General features: G+C 36.8%; 1 pseudogene; it reads right to left on the reverse strand.

The window, feature by feature from the left end:
• Positions 1-16,863: 16,863 nt before the first annotated feature.
• Positions 16,864-17,555, reverse strand: LOC118013522 (annotated as a pseudogene).
• Between the last annotated feature and the right edge of the window lie 5,557 nt (positions 17,556-23,112).

The raw sequence follows: 23,112 nt of genomic DNA on the forward strand, positions 1-23,112 counted from the left end.
TAATAGTGGGGGACTTTAACACCCCCCTTACTGAAATGGACAGATCGTCTAAGCAAAAGATCAACAAGGAAATAAAGACTTTAAATGACACACTGGACCAAATGGACTTCACAGACATATTCAGAACATTCCGCCCCAAAGCAACGGAATACACATTCTTCTCTAGTGCCCATGGAACATTCTCCAGAATAGATCACATCCTAGGTCATAAATCAGGTCTCAACCCGTACCAAAAGATTGGGATCATTCCCTGCCTATTTTCAGACCACAATGCTTTGAAACTAGAACTCAATCACAAGAGGAAAGTCAGAAAGAACTCAAATACATGGAGGCTAAAGAGCATCCTACTGAAGAATGAATGGGTCAACCAGGAAATTAAAGAAGAATTAAAAAAATACATGGAAACCAATGAAAATGAAAACACAACTATTCAAAATCTTTGGGATGCAGCAAAGGCAGTCCTAACAGGAAAGTATATAGCAATACAAGCCTTTCTCAAGAAACAAGAAAGGTCTCAAGTACACAACCTAACCCTACACCTAAAGGAACTGGAGAAAGAACAGCAAGTAAAGCCTAAACCCAGCAGGAGAAGAGAAATAATAAAGATCAGAGCAGAAATCAATGAAATAGAAACTAAAAGAACAGTAGAACAGATCAATGAAACAAGGAGCTGGTTCTTTGAAAGAATTAAGAAGATTGATAAACCCCTGGCCAGACTTATCAAAAAGAGAAGAGAAATGACCCAAATCAACAAAATCATGAATGAAAGAGGAGAGATCACAACCAACACCAAAGAAATACAAACAATTATAAGAACATATTATGAGCAACTCTATGCCAGCAAATTAGATAACCTGGAAGAGATGGATGCATTCCTAGAGATGTATCAACTACCAAAACTGAACCAGGATGAAATAGAAAACCTGAACAAACCTATAACCACTAAGGAAATTGAAGCAGTCATCAAAAATCTCCCAAAAAACAAAAGCCCAGGGCCAGATGGCTTCCCAGGAGAATTCTACCAAACATTTAAAGAAGAATTAATACCTATTCTTCTGAAACTGTTCCAAAAAATAGAAACGGAAGGAAAAGCTTCCAAACTCATTTTATGAGGCCAGCATTACCTTGATCCCAAAACCAGACAAAGACCCCATCAAAAAGGAGAATTACAGACCAATATCCTTGATGAACATGGATGCAAAAATTCTCACCAAAATCCTAGCCAATAGGATCCAACAGTCCATTAAAAGGATTATTCACCATGACCAAGTGGGATTTATCCCTGGGCTGCAAGGTTGGTTCAACATCCGCAAATCAATCAATGTGATACAGTACATTAACAAAAGAAAGAACAAGAATCATATGATCCTCTCAATAGATGCAGAAAAAGCTTTTGACAAAGTACAGCATCCTTTCTTGATCAAAACTCTTCAGAGCATAGGGATAGAGGGTACATACCTCAATATCATAAAAGCCATCTATGAAAAACCTACAGCAAATATTATTCTCAATGGGGAAAAACTGAGAGCTTTCCCCCTAAGGTCAGGAACGCGGCAGGGAAGTCCACTATCACCACTGCTATTCAACATAGTATTGGAAGTCCTAGCCACAGCAATCAGACAACAAAAAGAAATCAAAGGCATCCAAATTGGCAAAGAAGAAGTCAAACTCTCACTCTTTGCAGATGATATGATACTTTATGTGGAAAACCCCAAAGACTCCACCCCAAAACTCCTAGAACTCATACAGGAATTCAGTAAAGTGGCAGGATATAAAATCAATGCACAGAATTCAGTGGCATTCCTATACACCAACAACAAGACAGAAGAAAGAGAAATTAAGGAGTCGATCCCATTTACAATGGCACCCAAAACCATAAGATACCTAGGAATAAATCTAACCAAAGAGACAAAGGATCTGTACTCAGAAAACTATAAAATACTCATGAAAGAAATTGAGGAAGACACAAAGAAATGGAAAAACGTTCCATGCTCATGGATTGGAAGAACAAATATTGTGAAGATGTCAATGCTACCTAGAGCAATCTACACATTCAATGCAATCCCCATCAAAATACCATCCACTTTTTTCAAAGAAATGGAACAAATGATCCTAAAATTTGTATGGAACCAGAAAAGACCCCGCATAGCCAGAGGAATATTGAAAAAGAAAAGCAAAGCCGGTGGCATCACAATTCCGGACTTCAAGCTCTATTACAAAGCTGTCATCATTAAGACAGCATGGTACTGGCACAAAAACAGACACATAGATCAATGGAACAGAATAGAGAGCCCAGAAATGGACCCTCAACTCTATGGTCAACTAATCTTCGACAAAGCAGGAAAGAATGTCCAATGGAACAAAGACAGTCTCTTCAACAAATGGTGTTGTGAAAATTGGATAGCCACATGCAGAAGAATGAAACTGGACCATTTCCTTACACCACACACAAAAATAGACTCCAAATGGTTGAAAGACCTCAATGTGAGAGAGGAGTCCATCAAAATCCTAAAGGAGAACACAGGCAGCAACCTCTTTGACCTCAGCCGAAGCAACTTCTTCCTAGAAACATCGCCAACGGCAAGGGAAGCAAGGGCAAAAATGAACTATTGGGACTTCATCAAGATAAAAAGCTTTTGCAAAGCAAAGGAAACAGTTAACAAAACCAAAAGACAACCGACAGAATGGGAGAAGATATTTGCAAATGACATATCAGATAAAGGGCTAGTATCCAAAATCTATAAAGAACTCATCAAACTCAACACCCAAAGAACAAAGAATCCAATCAAGAAATGGGCAGAAGACATGAACAGACATTTTTCCAAAGAAGACATCCAAATGGCCAACAGACGCATGAAAAAGTGCTCAATATCGCTCGGCATCAGGGAAATCCAAATCAAAACCTCAATGAGATACCACCTCACACCAGTCAGAATGGCTAAAATTAACAAGACAGGAAACGACAGATGTTGGCGGGGATGCGGAGAAAGGGGAACCCTCCTACACTGTTGGTGGGAATGCAAACTGGTGCAGCCACTCTGGAAAACTGTATGGAGGTTCCTCAAAAAGTTGAAAATAGAGCTACCATATGATCCAGCAATTGCACTACTGGGTATTTACCCCAAAGATACAAAAGTAGGGATCCGAAGGGGTACGTGCACCCCGATGTTTATAGCAGCAATGTCCACAATATCCAAACTGTGGAAAGAGCCAAGATGTCCATCGACAGATGAATGGATAAAGAAGAAGTGGTATATATATACAATGGAATATTATGCAGCCATCAAAAGGAATGAGATCTTGCCATTTGCAACGACGTGGATGGAACTGGAGGGTATTATGTTGAGTGAAATAAGTCAAAAAGAGAAAGACATGTATCATATGATCTCACTGATATGAGGAATTCTTAATCGCAGGAAACAAACTGAGTGTTGTTGGAGTGGGGGGTGGGGTGGAGGGATGGGGGGACTGGGCGATAGACACTGGGGAGGGTATGTGCTCTGATAAGCGCTGTGAATTGTGCAAAACTGTTGAATCTCAGATCTGTACCTCTGAAACAAATAATGCAATATATGTTAAGAAAAAAAAAAAAAGAAGAAGAAGAAGAAGGTAGCGGGAGGGGAAGAATGAAGTGGGGGAAATCGGAGGGGTAGACGAACCATGAGAGATGATGGACTCTGAAGGGCAGGCAGGGTTCTAGAGGGGAGGTGGGTGGGAGGACGGGTTAGCCCGGTGCTGGGTATTGAGGAGGGCACGTTCTGCATGGAGCACTGGGTGTTATGCACAAACAATGAATCATGGAACACTTCATTTAAAACTAATGTTGTAATGTATGGGGATTAACATAAGAATTAAAAAAAAAAGGCAAAAAAAAAAAAAAGGGATAAAACTGCACTTGCCATTGAAATAGAAGATTAAAGTAGGCTAGAAGGATGTAGCTTTAACCAAAATTAGATGAGGAGGGTGTTTTGGGGCTTTCTATGAGTAGGTTAGGTGGAATCTCAAAGATTACTGTGGTATGCATCAAAGGAATAACCCCTGATATCTTTTCCAAATAATATCAGCAAGTCTTTATGTTAAATGTGCTTAGTGGTGAGGAAAGCAGAGCGAACAGCTTTGAGGCAATATAGCACCAGTGCTGTATTGAGTATAGAGGACCAGCATTTGACAGAAATACCATCTAACAGAAGGACTAATGGTGATGATGGAAACATCAGGAACTAAATACTACAGCCATGTCCCATTTTTCCAGGTATTATTTAAGCCCCAAGACCCTTTCTAACCATTTCAAGGCAATAATAATAGTGATGGTTCATGGGCCAAACTTTAAGTAGCAAATTATTAGATTCTCATTTGTCCTTTAGGACAATCTTTTAATATCTAGATATTTTCTACTCAAGTTCTCTAACTTTTATCCTCGTTTCTTGAAAAGAACCTAAAATAAATGGTCTCATTAGCTGTACTTTCAAGTGTTCTGATTCTCATGAAGCACTCTACAATACTATGTAAATATTTATAATTCATTTGCTTATCATACATTGATTAAATAATTAAATATTAGTTATTATTAATCTCTTATGATATGCCAGACAGTATTTTAAGCACTGAAGATAGAGTGAGGACAGGGAGAAGGAGTAACATCTTTTTTTTTTTTTTCTTTAGAGGGAGAGTGAAAGAGAGCATGGCATGAGGGGAGGGGCAGAGGTAGAGGGGGAGAGAGAGAGAATCTTAAGCAGACTCAATGCCCAGCATGGCCAAGCTTAATTTTACGACCCTGAGATTATGACCTGAGCTGAAATCAAGTCAGATGCTTAACCAACTGAGCCACCCACATGCCCCTGGAGTAACATCTTTTGATTTCGGCATTAGAAAGATAACTTTTTAACAAGTACATAAAAAATGCTCAATGTCATGAGTCATTAGGGGAATGCAAATCAAAACCACAATAAAATATCACTTCACATTCACTAGAATGACTAGAACCAAAAAGTCAGATAAAAAGTTTTGGTGAGGATGTAGAGAAATCAGAAATTTCATATGCTGCTTGAAAATGTAAATGGTGCAAGTGCTTTGGAAGATGGTGTGGTAGTTTCTCAAATGATAAACATAGTTACCATATGATATGATAAATATTTCCAGTCTTTGGCTTATACTCAAGATAAATTAAAACTTATGTCCACACAGAAACATACATAAATATTCACAACATATTCATAATAGTCAAAAAGGTAAAAACAACCCAAATGTCTATTAATGGACAAATGTATAAACACACATGGTTTATCTATACAATAGAATATTATTCAGTCATAAAAAGAAGGAAGTACTGATACATATTATAATATGAGTGAACCTAAGTTCAGTATACTAAGTAAAGGAAATCAATTTCAAAGGACCACATTCCTTACTATTCCATTCCTATGAACAACAAGATCAGGTAAATCTAAGACAGAAAGTAGATTAGAGGTTGCTTAGGGATGGGGGAATATAGGAGTGATCGCTGAGGAGCATGCAGTTTCTTTTTGAGATAATGGAAATTTTCTAAAATTGACTGTGATGTGGTTTCACATATTTGTGAATATACTAAAAAGCACTGAGTTGTACACTTTAAATGGGTGAATGTTATAAAAATCATATTTCAGTAAAACATTGTTTTTTAGATCTCTTTTACTGTTTGGTGAATTGACTGGGGGCGGAAATCATGGAAACTGGGAGGGTACGTATGAGATAATTTCAGCAGCCCAATGAACTACAAGGAAAACATTGACCACTGGGGTGCCCAGGTGGCTCAGTTGGTTAAGTGTCTAGTTGGTTAAGCATCTGCCTTCGGCCCAGGTCATGATCCCAGGGTTCTGGGATCAAGTCCCACATTGGGATCTCTGCTTCTCCCTCTCCCTGTTCCTACCTCTCTACCTGCTTTGATCTCTCTCTGTCAAATAAACAAATAAAATCATTTTTTTAAAAAATGACCAGAGTGGTAGCAATGGGGATAGAGAAAAGTGAATTAATTCCAGATTTATTTTGGAGAAATAGCTGGCAAAACTTGCTAAGGGATTTGTTATTGATAATGAAAGAGAGAGAGGGGGAGAGATCAAGGTTGACTGACACATTTTTGGTCTCAGCAACTGTATAATAAGGATGTGGTTACTGAGAAGAGATTTTTCTAGGAATGAAGGCAAGGTGAGACAGGGTTGGGTTAGATATTCTACAGGGGAAATCTAGTTTACTATTTCATAATAGCTAGCCAGATGAGTATGTGAATCTAAGTCTCAAATAAGATTAAGGCTGGGATATAAATGTCATTTATTTATTGGTTATTCATGTTAGTAATTTTTTTTCTGCATATCAGTGGAACACCAAAGAAAACTAAGATGTATTCCCGCCTTTAAAGAATTTACAATGAAGAACACATGATCCTCTTTAAACTAAAAAATTAAATAAATGTGTGAGAATATTAAGTGTAATGCAGTAAAGCATTTGCTATTTAGTAATAGTAATGTCAGAGCGGCAATGTCATCACCATAGATAGTGTCAGTGACAGGGATGGATGTCAATGTAGGTATGACGAGGATGACAGTGATGGCAATGGAGGAAATATCCCAAAGCATCATGGATTTGTCACTGTTCCTAGAGATGAAGTCTTGACTTCAGGTAAATTTCTAGCAGAGGGAAGAATCTCCTGGACACAGCCTGGATTTGGTGAGGGGATGACTCAAAATACTGTCTTTTTTTTGGTAGTATAAAAGAAATCAGACATAACTTAGGGCTTATTAAAGTATGGCAATGGTGAAAAATTTCAGCATGCCCAAGAGTTTTATTTTTAAACATAATTTGTATATATGTATGTTAGAGAATAATTATAAAAGTAAAGATAGGAATAATAAAGACAAATGATACTTCCTGTGTTTGTCCATATTCGAAGGTTCCAAATATATCAAATAATAAACACACACTGTTACAAAGACATAAGGGACAACTGGGTGGCTCAGTTGGTTAAGTGTCTGCCTTTGGCTCAGGTCATGATCCCAGGGTCCTGGGATGGAGCCCCATGTAGTAGTCCGGCTCCCCTCTCCCTCTGCTGCTCCCCCCACCCTACCCTGTGCACATGTGCTCTCTGTCTGTCAAAAAAATAAATCTTTTAAAAAAATAAATAAAAAGGACATGATTCAGTACTGTGTTTATATATGTGTTTGAAAACAATGCAAAGAAAGTCATTGAAAATATTAATAAATAAAATGAGACTAGATATTAAAATACCCTGAAAGCTTATTAATTCAAATATTAATGTTATTTTGCTCCTGTTTTTGTCATTTTTAAAAAAAATTTAGTCACTTAATTCATTTATTATTATTCTTTTCAAAAGTAACATATTTTGTTTTTGTTTTTACTTTTTCTGCATGCTGTTTTATCAATGGATTTATCCCAGATATTATGATATATCATGTTTTCATGACTGTTCTTTACTAGGAAATTTTACTCAGCAGTTAGAATTTTTAATTTCCAGATGAAAATTATTTTATTTGTTATTATTTAGTGTATTTGCTATCCAATTTTGTTATTGCTTCATTACACTATAATCAGAGAACATTTTCTGGATTATTTCTACTTTTTGAAATTTATTGAGATTTCTTTGAGATTTCTTTTTGAAATTTGAGGAGATCTTTCTTTGGTCTAATGTATGGAAATTAAAGAAAATACATCACCAGACATCAGAAAGAAGTTGCTTTGGGGGGGGGGGCATACATAGATTTCCATATATATCCAATAAAACGGCCCAACAAGTTGTGGAATTGTGCCATTTACATTTTTCCATGTGGGACTCTTAGCTGACTCCGTTGGTTTAAGTGCTATCAGCATCACTTACACAATTTGGAGTTTGCATTTTCTTTCTTTGTTTCACTAAATATGTGATTTGTGGTATGTTTTGATTTTAGATTTCCTTCAATCCATGAAAAGTAAAAAGACTCAAACCTAATATTACATGCTTACTGAAACCTAATAAGATCCTGCTAATTGGAAAATTGCTAAAAAATGTGAACAGTGACAGAGCTGAAGTTTAGCTATGACTAATCTAAAGAACAACAAAAATAATTTTCAATTTCTTAAAACCGCTAAGGTAGAATGGTTTCCTATTTAATAGGGCTATATTGTTAGGTTTATCCATATTCCTAAATTAATAAAATGTGGGTTTATTTTTAAAGTATATCTTATAACACAGATATTTTTACTATATTAAATTGCCTTTCCATTGGGACATCTGGGTGGCTCAGTCAGTTAAGTGTCAGCCTTCTCCTCAGGTCATGATCTTAGGGTCCTGGGATCGAGCTCTGCATTGGGCTCCCTGCTCAGCAGGGAGTCTGCTTCTCCCTCTGCCTCTGCCCACCCCTCCCCACTGCTAATGCTCTCGTGCTCTCTCTCTCAAATAAATAAATAATATCTTTTTTAAAAAATGCCTTTCATTGATTATTCTGAAATAAGGAGATTCTCAACTTCATTTATTGTATGATGCCTAAGAATGCATATATCAGGGCACCACAGTTCTCAACATATTAGACTACATCAAATCCACATCTTGATGATCAAATAATCTATGAACTGACATTAGATTTTTCAGGGAAATTTTCTTAAACTTTATGGGAACAAATTTTCCACTGTCCCTTGGTTATATAAGCAAACAGCATCAAAATCCTGAGGATATTCAAATAATTCTGCTGAATTATAATATGAATCAGAAAACCAAGACAACACTTGATCCTCTTTTTTCTACTTATATAATTATTACCATCATTAAGAATATGAGTTTATGGGACAAAATGCCTTAGGACTTTAGATTGCATATTCCTTTGCTTCAGCGAAACAATTACGGACATCTCTAAGTTGGCTGATTCAAGTAGGACCAATTCTTTAAGTGACTTTCCTGTTGTTGCTATTTCTTTGCCCCTTGGCTGAGCCAGCCTTTGCCAGTGTCATAAGCACTTTGTTGCAGTCAGTGAAGTTGATAAATGAAGCACCCTTATGGAAGCAGGAGCTATTAATAAAACTGCTCTTAATGGGTGGTCTGACTGCTTGTACCATTCAAGCTCATATACTGACATACAGGAAGAAATAAAATACTTATTCATCATTTTTTTATTGATCAGCATGACAGTCTCACTTTGTAGAGCTAAATTTTGTAGTTTATGGTCTTGGTCAAAATGTTACTATCTTTCTAATATATGCGATAGATCATTAAAAAAAACAAAGGAAATGTATTTTACTGTGTCTATATGAGGCAATGATAGCATATGATTTGTGGCAAACAATTCTTTCTTCATTCTATTTTTTTTTTTTTTTTTTTTTGGTCACTGGAGGAAAAGGATTTATATAGTTCAGGCATAACTTGGTGATTTAATAGTCAAATCCCACCTGTCGTTAAAACAATATATTCAATTACATGGTGTATATTATTTTACAAGTTCCTATGACTCATAGATCAGCATTGAGATGTAAATTCTTAATTTTAGTAGTAAATTGTTATTTTTCCCCCTGATAATTTTTGTGGGTTTGTCCCGCTTCAAAACACTTCATTTACAAGGTCATAAAAATAGTCTCTTCTACAATATTCTATTTTTTTAACTTTCAAATTTGGATTTGTAATCCAAACTGTTTTATGACCAGGAAATGACAATTTCTTAAATATCCCATGTGTACTTGAAATGATAATATTCTCAGCAGTTGCTAAGTATAGAGTTCTATTTAGGTAAATTCAGCCAAGTTTATTATTTGAGTTGTTTAGAACTTCTTATTTTTGTCTATATCTTAACAGCTAATGAGAAGTATATTAAATTTTCTTACTGGGGTTTTAAGTTTTTCTTCTTCATATCTGTAAATGTTTTCATTATATAATTTGATGTTATTTTGTATGAACAAACATTTAGGATTTTGGTGTCTTTTTTATGGATTGATCCTATTATTGCTATTAAATATCCCTCCTTTTACGTAGTACTGCTTCTTGGCTGAAAAACTACTTTACCTGACTGCTAGTCTCCTTTTCATTAATGCTTGCAGAGTTTCTATCATTTCACTTTCAAATAATCTTTGCTTTATATATTTAAAGTTTGTTTCTTAAAAATCAGTATATGGTCAGCTTTTGTTTTATTATCGAATCAGATAGTCTTTGTAATTTGTTTGGATTATTTTGTCCTCTTACTTTAGTGGGATTACTGATTTATCCATGCCTTAATCTACTATTTTACTATTTGTTTTTTAGTGTTCTTTCTTTTCCTGCTTTTTTCTATTAATGATTTGTTTTTATTATTTAGTTCACTCTCATTTAGCTTGTTGGATATACATAGAGAATACAACATGCATTCTTGATTTATTAGAATATATTAAAAAGTACTTAATATCTCTTGTAGACAATACCATGGACCTCAGACACTTTAGTTCAATTATGCTACTACCTTTGGTGCTATTATTATGAATCTCAATTTACATAACAAAATATATCTTAGTAATATTGTTTTACAGTTGACATGCGTATACATTTATCCAGGCATTAATATTAGAAGATTCTGATGAATTCCAAAGTGGTTGTTTCATTTTATAATTCTACCAGTAATGTAGGAGAGTTCAAGTTCTACATTTTTGCTTACAGTTGGGTTTAACAAGCTGTAAAAAGTATGCATGTACACAAACATCAAAATGGAAATGAAGTCTCATGACATCTTATATTGTTCTTAGTGGTTATTCACATATCTCCTTTTGTGAAGTGTCACTTCATGCCTATTGCTCATTTTTTAAGTTGGGTTATGGACATTTTATTATTGATTGATAAGAGTTCTTCAAATACAAGGAAATTTGTTTCTTGTCATATATATGATATGTATATTTATATGTACATATGCAGAGAGTGAATATTTATTAAATGTGATGTCACTGTATACGTTTTATTTTATTTATATATTTTATTTTTTTTCAGAGAGGGAGAGAAAGACTCTTAAGCAGGCTCCATGCCCAGAGGGGAGTCCAATGAGGGGCTTGATCTCACAACCCTGAGATCATGACCTAAACCAAAAATCAAGAGTTGGACACTTAATACTGAGCCACCCAGGCATCCCTATATTTTGATTCTAAAATTCATTTTCCAATAGCTTTTTGATAGTATATAAGCATAAAATTAAATTTTGTATATTGATACTTTACTCATCAAATTTTTAAAATCAATTAATTCTATTCACTACTTGTAGATTCTTTTGTATGTGTGTTGTATACAATCATATCACTTACAAATAGCTATACTTCTTCCTTTCTAATATATAATCTTCTTTTTTTTTTTATTTCTTAAACACTAGGTAGGAATTTCACTGAAGTTCAAATAAGCATAATGGTAGTAAATATCTTTGTCTTATTCTAGACCTCAGACCTCAGGGGAAAGTATTGAATTACTACATCATTGAATATTACTGTAGGATTTTTGTGTATAATATTTGTCAGATTGAGTTCCCTCTACTCCTATGTTGCTGAAAGTTTTCATAATATAGTGGTCTTGAAATGTGTCAGATTTGGGGCACCTGAGTGGCTCAGTTATTAAGCATCTGACTTCGGCTCAGGTCATGATCCCAGGGTCCTGGGATCGAGCCCCACATTGGGCTCCCTGTGCCGCGAGAAGCCTGCTTCTCCCTCTCCCACTCCACCTGTTTGTGTTCCCTCTCTCGTGCTGTCTCTCTCTGAAATAAATAAATAAAATGTTAAAAAAAAAAAGAAATGTGTCAGATTTGTTTTCTGCATCTAATATTATGATATAATTTTTCACCTTAACTATGTTAATGTGTTGCTTTATATTGACTGATCTTTTAAAAATTATGAAGCATTCTTGCATTCCTGGGATAAGCATTACCATTTTAGTTAGTATTGCTTTAATGTTTAACATTTGTTGTATTATTGGGATGGATCCCACTTGGAAATCAGTATTCACTTAAAAAAATGTTTCTAATCTTTTTACTAATATTTTGTTTAAGATACTGACATTTTTTTTGCATGGTGTTTGCCTGTAATTTTCATTCTTAAAATGTCTTTCTTGTGCTTTGGTACTAGGGTTTTTCTAGCTACATAAAATAAATTCATCAAGATAAAAAGCTTTTGCACAGCAAAAGAAACAGTCAACAAAACCAAAAGACAACCGACAGAATGGGAGAAGATATTTGCAAATGACATAGCAGATAAAGGGCTAGTATCCAAAATCTATAAAGAACTCATCAAACTCAACACCCAAAGAACAAAGAATCCAATCAAGAAATGGGCAGAAGACATGAACAGACATTTTTCCAAAGAAGACATCCAAAGGGCCAAAAGACACATGAAAAAGTGCTCAACATCGCTCGGCATCAGGGAAATCCAAATCAAAACCTCAATGAGATACCACCTCACACCAGTCAGAATGGCTAAAATTAACAAGTCAGGAAAAGACAGATGTTGGTGGGGATGCAGAGAAAGGGGAACCCTCCTACACTGTTGGTGGGAATGCAAGCTGCTGCAGCCACTCTGGAAAACAGTATGGAGATTCCTAGAAAAGTTGAAAATAGAGCTACTGTCTGACCCAGCAATTGCACTAGTGGGTATTTACCCCAAAGATACAAATGTAGGGATCTGAAGGGGTATGTGCACCCCAATGTTTATAGCAGCAATATCCACAATAGCCAAACTGTGTAAAGAGTCAAGATGTCCATCGACAGATGAATGGATAAAGAAGAAGTGAGATATATATATATATATATATATATATATATATATATATATATATATATACACAATGGAATATTATGCAGCCATCAAAGGAACGAGATCTTGCCATTTGCAATGACGTGGATGGAACTGGAGGGTGTTATGCTGAGTGAAATAAGTCAATCAGAGAAAGACATGTATCATATGACCTCACTGATATGAGGAATTCTTAATCTCAGGAAACAAACAGAGGCTTGCTGGCATGGGGGGAGGGTGGGAGGGATGGGGTGGCTGTGTGATAGACATCAGGGAGGGTATGTGCTATGGTGAGCTCTGTGAAGTGTGCAAGACTGTTGAATCACAGATCTGTAGCTCTGAAACAAATAATGCAATATACGTTAAGAAAAAAAAAGAAGAAGAAGAAGGTAGCAGGAGGGGAAAAATGAAGGGGGGAAATTGGAGGAGGAGATGAACCATGAGAGATGATGGACTCTGAAAAACAAACAGGGTTCTAGAGGGGAGGACGGTGGGAGGATAGGTCAGCCTGGTGATCAGTATTAAAGAGGGCACATTCTGCATGGAGCACTGGGTGTTATGCACAAACAATGAATCATGGAACACTACATCAAAAACTAATGATGTAATGTATGGTGATTAACATAACAATAAAAAATTTAAAAAAATAAACAAATTGAAAAGTTTTTCCCCTTTTTCTCTTGATTGGATATATTGGTAAAAGACTGATACTATTTTTCCCTTATGGATTTTAAAGTATTTGCCACTGACTCCATCTGGGCTTGAAATTTTACATCAAAAAGTTTTAAATTTATATGTTCAAAATTTTAATAGTTATAAGACTGCATCTATTATTTTGTTTTATTTTAATTCCAGTCAATTAACATATGGTGTTATATGAGTTTCAGGGTACATATAGTGATTCAACACTTACATAATAGCATCCAGTGCTTATCACAAGCGCCCCCCTTAATTCCCATCACATATTTTACCCATCACCTCACCCTTCTCCCCTCTGGTAACCACCAGTTTTTTCTCTATAATTAAGAATCTGTTTCTTGGTTTGTCTCACTCTCTCTCTCTCTCTCTCTCTCTCTCTCTCTCTCTCTCTTATTCCCCTTTGCTCATTTGTTTTGTTTCTTAAATTCCACATATGAGTGAAATCATATTGTACTTGTCTTTCTCTGACTGATTATTTTGCTTAGCATTATACTCTCTAGCTCCATCCATGTCCTTGCAAATGGCAAAATTTCATTATTTTTTATGGCTGCATAATATTTCATTACATACACATACACACACATATGTTATGTCTTTTTTATCCATTCATCAACTGATGGATATTGGGCTGCTTCCATATTTTGGCTATCGTAAATAATGCTGCTATTAACATAGCTGTGCATGTATCCCTTTGATTTAGTGTTTTTGTATTCTTTGAGTAAATACTTAGTAGTACAATCACTGGATCATAGGGTAATTCTATTTTTAACTTTTTGAGGAACCTCAAACTGTTTTTCAGAGTGGCTACACCAGTTTGCATTCTGACTAGTAGAGCACAAGTGTTCTTTTTCTTCTCACCAATGCCTGTTGTTTCTTGTATTGTTTATTTTAGCCATTCTGACAGGGGTGAGGTGATAGCTCATTGTAGTTTTGATTTGCATTTCCCTGATGGTAAGTGATGATGAACATCTCTTTATGAGTCTGTTGGCCATTTGGATATCTTCTTTGGAGAAATGTCTGTTCACATCTTCTGCCCATTTTGTTAATTATTCATTTTTGGTGTGTTGAGTTGTATCGGTTCCTTATATGTTTTGAATACTAACCCTTTATCAGAAATGTCATTTGCAAATATCTTCTCCCATTTCATATGTTGCCTTTTAGTTTTGTTGAGTCTGTCCTTCACTATGCAGAGTTTTTTGTTTGTTTGCTTGTTTTTGTTTTGTTTTGTTTTTGTTTTTTTGATGTAATCCAAAAGTTTATTTTTGCTTTTATTTCCCTTGCCTCAGGAAACTTATCTAGTAAGAAATTGCTACGGCTGATGTCAAAGAGGTTATGGCCTGTGTATTCTTCCAGGATTTTTTGTGGTTTCAGGCCTCACATTTAGGTCTTTAATCCATTTTGAGTTTATTGTTGTGTATGGTGAAAAAAGTAATCTAGTTTAATTCTTTGCATATTGCTGTCCAGTTTTCCCAACACTGTTGAAGAGACATTTTCCCACTAAAAATTCTTTCCTGCTTTGTCAAAGATTAATTCACCATATATTTGTGGGGTTATTTCTGGGTTTTCTATTCTGTTCTATTGATCTATGTGTCTACTTTTGTGCTAGTACCATACCACTTTAATTACCACAGCTTTGTAATAGAGCTTGAAGTCTGGAAATGTGATGCCTCCAGCTTTCCTTTTCCTTTTCAAGGTTGCTTTGACTATTTGGGGTCTTTTCTGGTTGCATACAAATTTTAGGATTGTTTGTTCTAGCTTTGTGAAAAATGCTGGTGGTATTTCTATAGGGATTATATTAAATGTCTAGATTGCTTTGAGTAGTATAGATATTTTAACTATATTTGTTTTTCCAATCCATGAGCATGGGCTGTCTTTCTATTTCTTTGTGTCATCTTCAATTTCTTTCATCAATGTTTTATAGTTTTCAGAATACAGGTCTTTTACCTCTTCTGTTAGGTTTATTTTGGTTACAATTGTAAATGGGATTGGTTTCCTATTTTCTCTTTCTACTGCTTCATTATTGATGTAAAAATGCAACAGATTTCTGTAAATTGATTTTTTATCCTGCAACTTTACTGAATTTGTTTATCAGTTCTAGCAGTTTTTTTGGTGGAGTCTTTCAGGTTTTCTATAAACAGTATCATGTCATCTGCAAGTAGTGACAGTTGTATTTCTTCTTTACTGATTTGATTTTTCTGATTGCTGTGTGTAGGACTTCCAGTATAATGATAAATAAAAGTGATGAGGGTAGACATCCTTGTCTGATTTCTGACCTTAGGGGAAAAGCTCTGTTTTTTTTTTTCTTTTTTCCCCATGAAGAATGATGTCAGCTATGTTTTTTTTCCACATATAGCCTTTATGATGTTGAGGTATGTTCCCTCTGAACCTACTTTGTTGAGGGATCTTTTTTTTTTTTTTTTTAATTATGGATTGATGTACTTTATGGAATGTCTCCTCTGCATCTATTGAAATGATCATATATAATGTGGGGCCACTAGCAGATGGTCAAGAAAGAATTCTTGAGACATTTTCAGTGCAAAAAGGTGCATTTATTATAGTTTGGGTACATGGACAGAGAGAACTGTACTTTTGCTGTATGAAGCCAGTGGTTATATGCTTAGTGCTTAAGGAGAAGAGAACATACAGGGACTTAGATCATAAATGTCTTCTTTGAATTTTTACTCATAAAATTACTTTTGCAAGCTTTCACTGGTGCTTATCATTCAGTTCAATATTAACTATTTGGGAGATTTGCAGGCAGTCAGGAGACCTTTTAAGAATGTAGCAACCAGCTCTTATTAGATCCTTATTGAAACAATGCAGGCTATAGGTCAGCGTTTTGGGCTAAATGTGAATATTTTTTCTGCTTCTAACCCTCATCATTTCCTCCCTGACTAAATTTTTGGTCCATAAATCTTTAAAGTTGTTGAAGTGTGAAGAGCTCATCTCATGTAACTTCTTCAAGCTGAGAAAGGGCCTAGAGATGTCCCTACCTATGGACTGAAATCTGTCCCTACAAATAACTATTACGGGGGACACCTGGGTGGCTCAGTCAGTTAAGTGTCTGACTCTTGGTTTTAGCTCAGGTCATGATCTCATGGATCATGATAATGAGCCCCATGTTGGGCTCCACACTTAGTGGGGAGTCTGCTTGAAGATCCTCTCCCTCTGCCCCTCCCCTACTCATGCTCGCTTGCTCTCTCTCAAATAAATAAATAATAAATAAATAAATATTTAAAAACAAACAAACAAGTAACTACTATGGAAGGCCATTACTATAGAGTCAAGAATGGACACTGGGGTGAATTTGTTTCTAGTAGTAAGGAACATCTGTTGGCTTGGTAAAGGAATCAGGAACTGCTTGCATGTATCTTGGCAATAGAAGAGAACAAAGCAAAATAGACAAAACATTAGGATTATTATTATTATAATAAAAATAAGAGCAATGAGAAGCCCTTTCAACATGGACCATAGTCCACCTCCTGACCAGGAATGTAACCAATCATTAAGTGTCAATGTTGGGTCTTTAGGAGCATGAATTTAGTTATTTATATCAGTAAATAATCCTGTTATATTTTTGTTATAATCTGGAATGTAGACACAACAGTCTACTTTAATAATGACATGTGTTCCTCCTTTTGCTGCTATTAAGACACCTAAGGTCATTCTATTTTGTGGAATTGCTTTACACATTTGAGTGACTTTAGTTTTTAGTAATGTAACGCTACTTTGAGAGTCATTTAAGGCCTTCATTGTGTATTTGTCAAAGGCTTCCATGTGCCATATGTCGTCTTCTAAACCTACTGATGGAAGAAAAATAGATGTCAGATAGTCATACCAATGGAACACAGATCTTGCCCATCATTGTTTTAGATGTGGAAGATAGGCTGGACTTGTGATAGTCTTATGTTATAGCCATGCATCTAGGAATAACCTATAGTACATCCTCTAATCCAGCCTGGTATAAGCCATGGCCATAATTTTTACCCACATAACCATTGTGTTCCATTAGGTGCTAGACATTTTATGCCTGGCTGCCTGGTCCAGTCAGTAGCAAACCAACTGGTTGCCTCTAAAATAATGGTACGTTCACAGGCTTCTGGGAGGAGACATCCCATATTTGATGTAATCCTTCCTGAGTGTATTGATGAAGGACCACATAAGAAATTTGTCATGAGCCTATATGTGGGTTGGCATATTCAACTAAAATTTTGATAGTTTGAGGATAAGAGAAAGGTCTTTTAAGCCCTGGAGGGTCCCACGTGACATTAACCATAGTCTACCAAGAAACATTTTTTTAGTAATAGAAATATCCTTATATGTGCTGGTATTGTGGTGATATATCATATCAGCTATTTATTGATATAAATAATGCTCATCTGTACCTTTTAATGGAGAAACCCACCAGGGGAGGGCTGAAGTGCTTGATATGGGCAGTAAGCCACAAATCCAGCACAAAGATGGGTTTTATACCTCAGCATAATGTTGTGCCTAATGTAAAAAAGGGTTACCACTAAGGTATGGTGTGCATGTCTGCTAAAACTTTGGATACATTAGCAGAGTCATCTGGGATGTATACATAACTTTTAGTCTTGATATTAGCATAGTAACTTTTTCAACTTGCAGTCAGGATATCAAGGGCTATTAGGTTTTGGAGGGCCACTTTTCAAATTTGTGGGTGGCTTTATGTTGGGTTTGGTTAATGGTGGCTGCTACATGCTTGGCTAAAGCCTTAACTTGTAATTTTACATCAATAGACATGACTCCCAAGACAAATATGGCTAAGGGATAAAACCATCAAGAAGCCTTCTTTGCTTGATATCTAGTCTTAATATCCTAATTTTGAAGAATCACTGCAAGTGGGAGATGACTTGTTCTGGGAAATAAGGGTACCCCAAGCATATTAGTCAATTCAGTGGTAAGGAAGATGAGGCCATCTATTATTTCTATAAGTCCATAGTTAACCACATGGAGTGAGGTATGCTTTGGTTTTTAAGGAGGAATTTTGTTATACCAGCCAAATAGAATTGATCAAAGTGACAGCTGGGGAGTGCATCCCATTGACCAGCTGTTTAAATAATCATATGCCCATAGGGTCCTTTTATTTACCCACAGAGTGACAAGCAGGAAGATTGTCTATGCATGAGCTGTTATGGCAATCTCTCTGAAGTTTACCTCAAGTTGTCTAGCTTAGGCAAACATTTAAAAGCAATCAAAACTAGACTCTAACGTCCATAAAGAAGCATTATTGAAACATAATTTTTCCTAATTTCACCCTCATTTCCAGAGATAGCCAAGTCAAGACTAATTTCTAAAACAAGTCCAGTTTTAACAAACTTGACCTAATTATTTACATAAGCTCAGCAAGAACAGTGATTAATCATACAGATCCTTTAAAATCTGCTTTTCTGGAATTTTTATAAGGAATCTCTAGGTTGACATTTTAATAGCCTTTTCAGGACAGAGTCAAGCCACATACTTGTTATCTGATTTGCCTGCAGTACCTGTTGAGTTGGGTGAATTCCTCTTCTGGAAGTCCCCAAAGTATCCTGAAGTTCTTATACTTTCCAGGAAGTGATGTTCTTTACTCACACAGTAAGGCTGTGGGAAACTCTGTAAATAGGGTATCAGGTCAATATTTCCAAGTGGTTCCATTGGCTCCATAAAGTCCACCTTAATTCCTCAAAGCTGGTTGTTTTGGGAGATTTTTGATGACTGCTTCAATTTCCTTAGTGGTTATAGGTCTGTTCAGGTTTTCTATTTCTTCCTGGTTCAGTTTTGGTAGTTGATACATCTCTAGGAATGCATCCATTTCTTCCAGGTTATCTAATTTACTGGCACAGAGTTGCTTATAATATGTTCTTAGAATTGTTTGTATTTCTTTGGTGTTGGTTGTGATCTCTCCTCTTTCATTCATGATTTTGTTGATTTGGGTCATTTCTCTTCTCTTTTTGATAAGCTGGCCAGGGGTTTATCAATCTTACTAATTCTTTCAAAGAACCAGCTCCTAGTTTTGTTGATCTGTTCTACTGTTCTTTTTGTTTCTATTTCATTGATTTCTGCTCTGATCTTTATGATTTCTCTTCTCCTGCTGGGTTTAGGCTTTATTTGCTGTTCTTTCTCCAGCTCCTTTAGGTGTAGGGTTAGGTTGTGTACTTGAGACCTTTCTTGTTTCTTGAGAAAGGCTTGTATTGCTATATACTTTCCTCTTAGGACTGCCTTTGCTGCATCCCAAAGATTTTGAATAGTTGTGTTTTCATTTTCATTGGTTTCCATGTATTTTTTTAATTCTTCTTTAATTTCTTGGTGGACCCATTCATTCTTCAGTAGGATGCTCTTTAGCCTCCATGTATTTGAGTTCTTTCTGACTTTCCTCTTGTGATTGAGTTCTAGTTTCAAAGCATTGTGGTCTGAAAATAGGCAGGGAATGATCCCAATCTTTTGGTACGCGTTGAGACCTGATTTATGACCTACGATGTGATCTATTCTGGAGAATGTTCCATGGGCGATAGAGAAGAATGTGTATTCTGTTGCTTTGGGGTGGAATGTTCTGAATATGTCTGTGAAGACCATTTAGTCCAGTGTGTCATTTAAAGTCTTTATTTCCTTGTTGATCTTTTGCTTAGATGATCTGTCCATTTCAGTGAGGAGGGTGTAAAGTTCCCCAGTATTATTGTATTGTTGTTGATGTGTTTCTTTGCTTTTATTATTAATTGCCTTATATAATTGGCCGCTCCCATGTTAGGGGCATAGATATTTACAATTGTTAGATCTTCTTGTTGGATAGATCCTTTAAGTAGGATATAGTTTCCTTCCTTATCTCTTAGTATAGTATTTGGTTTAAAATCTAATTTGTCTGATATAAGGATTGCCACCCCAGCTTTCTTTTGGTGTCCATTAGCATGGTAAATTGTTTCCCAACCCCTCATTTTCAATCTGGAGGTGTCTTTGGGTCTAAAACGAGTTTCTTGCAGACAGCGTACTGATGGGTCTTGTCTTTAAATCCAGTCTGATAGCCCGTGTCTTTTGATTGGGGCCTTTAGCCCATTTACATTCAGGGTAACTATTGAAAGATAGGAATTTAGTGCCATTGTATTGCCTGTAAGGTGACTGTTACTGTATATTGTCTGTGTTCCTTTCTGGTCTATGTTATTTTAGGCTCTCTCTTTGCTTAGAGGACCCCTTTCAATATTTCTTGTAGGGCTGGTTTTGTGTTTGCAAATTCCTTTAGTTTTGTTTGTTTGTTTGTTTGTCCTGGAAGCTTTTTATCTCTCCTTCAATTTTCAATGACAGCCTAGCTGGATAGAGTATTCTTGGCTGCATATTTTTCTCATTTAGTGCTCTGAATATATCCTGCCAGTCCTTTCTGGCCTGCCAGGTCTCTGTGGATAGGTCTCTTGCCAATCTAGTGTTTCTACCATTGTAGTTTACAGACCTCTTCTCCTGAGCTGCTTTCAGGATTTTCTCTTTGTCTCTGAGACTCATAAGTTTTACTATTAGATGTCGGGGTGTTGACCTATTTTTATTGATTTTGAGGGGGTTTCTGTGCTTCCTGGATTTTGATGCCTGTTTCCTTCCCCAAATTAGGGAATTTCTCTGCTATAATTTGCTCCAATATACCTTCTGCCCCTCTCTCTCTTTCTTCTTCTGGGATCCCAATTATTCTGATATTGTTTTGTTTTATAGTATCCCTTATCTCTTGAATTCTGCCCTCGTGATCCAGTAGTTGTTTATCTCTCTTTTTCTCAGCTTCTTTATTTTCCATCATTTGGTCTTCTATATCATGAATTCTCTCTTCTGCCTCATTATTCTTAGCAGTTAGAGCCTCCATTTTTTATTGCACCTCATTAATAGCCTTTTTGATTTCGACTTGGTTAGATTTTAGTTCTTTTATTTCTCCAGAAAGGGTTTCTCTAATATCTCCATGCTTTTTTCAAGCCCAGCTAGTCTCTTTAAAATCATCATTCTGAACTATAGTTCCAACATCTTACTAATGCCATATTGATTAGGTCCCTGGCAGTAGGTACTGCCTCTTGTTCTTTTTTTGAGGTGATTTTTTCCAACTACTCATTTTGTCCAGAGGAGAATAGATGAATGAGAGAACAAAATGCTAACAGGGTAACAATGACGCCAGAAAAATATACACTAAACAAATAAGAAGAGACCTGAAACAGGGGAAAAGAAAGGGAATGAAAGAAAAAAAGAAAGAGAAAAAGATAAAAAAAAAAAAAAAGAAAAGAAAAACAAACAAATTAACAAAAAGTGGATATGACTAAATATGATCAGGCTGGTGCATAGATCAGTACCACACACTAGATTTTGGGTGTATTTTGGTCTGTTAGAAGAAAGTGCCTCCCAAAATTTTAAAGAAAGAAAATCTTATATATGTACAAATATAAGGGCAAATATGATGAAGGGATGGAATATGAGTGTAAAGATGAAAATTATAAAAGATTTTATAAAAGGAATTGATAAAATAAGAAGTTGTTTGAAAAAAGAAAGAAGAGGATTTAAAAAAAAAAGAAAAATAAAGGGAGAGAATGTGATCAGGCAGGAGACTAGAACAAAGCCATACACGAGGGGGGCAGAGCAAGATGGTGGAGGAGTAGGAGACCTGGATTTCGTCTCCTCTCAGGAATTCAGCTCGATAGGGATCAAACCATTCTGAACACCTACAAACTCAACAGGAGATTGAAGAAAGGAATAGCAACAACTCTCTGAACAGAAAAGCGACCACTTTCTGGAAGGTAGGACGTGCGGAGAAGTGAATCTGAGGCGATATTCTGGAGGATAGATGGCGGGGGAGGGGCCCCGTCCGCCGCTTCTGGCAAGTGATAGAGCCACGGAGCACAAAATCGGAACTTTTAAAAGTCTGCTCCACTGAGGGACGTCACTCTGGTGGCTAAGCGGGGGGTGGAACCCTCTGGGACAGTGTGGTCTCAGGACCCTCGGGGTCATAGAAAGACCAGGGGTTCCTGAGTGTGGCAGAGCTCCAAGTAACAGAGCAGGGAACTGGCTGCAGAGGCGGAGCCCAGGCGCGGGCTCTCAGCTTGGGGTTGCCATAAACTGTGATCCGTGGCACAGTTGGGCCCCTGCTCCTCCAGCATGGACCCAACAAGCGGCAGATCCGGGGAGACTCACCTTCCTCCCCTGGGAGGAGCCGCGCGGAAGTGCACCGCAGGGATCTGCTGGGTTTGGAGACTCCACCCGGGGTCGGGTGCCAGAGATAGAAACGCGCGGTCACAGGCCGGGTGAGCATGGAGTGCAGCTGGAGACCGGGGAGACAGGAGTGACTGACAGCTTTTCTCTGGGGGCTTACTGAGGAGCAGGCCCCGAGTTCTTGGCTCCTCCGGGGCGGAGATTGGGAGGCCGCCATTTTCACTCTCCACCTCCAAAGCTGTACGGAAAGCTTGCAGGGAACAAAAGCCCCGTAGAGCAAACCCGAGCAGATTACTTAGCCGGGAGGGGGCAGGGGCGGGCCAATTCCGCCTCCGGCAGAGACATTTGGAAACCACGACAACAGGCCCCTCCCCAGAAGATCAGCAAGAACAGCCAGACAAGACCGAGTTTACTGATAAATGAGAACGGCAGAACTCCAGCGCTAGGGGAATACTGCACATAGAATTCATGGCTTTTTTACCATGATTATTTAGTCTTTCAAAGTTAATTTTTTTT

Source organism: Mirounga leonina, unplaced genomic scaffold (assembly GCF_011800145.1).
Source record: "Mirounga leonina isolate KUSES-001 unplaced genomic scaffold, KU_Mleo_1.0 Mir_153, whole genome shotgun sequence".
NCBI lineage: Eukaryota > Metazoa > Chordata > Mammalia > Carnivora > Phocidae > Mirounga > Mirounga leonina.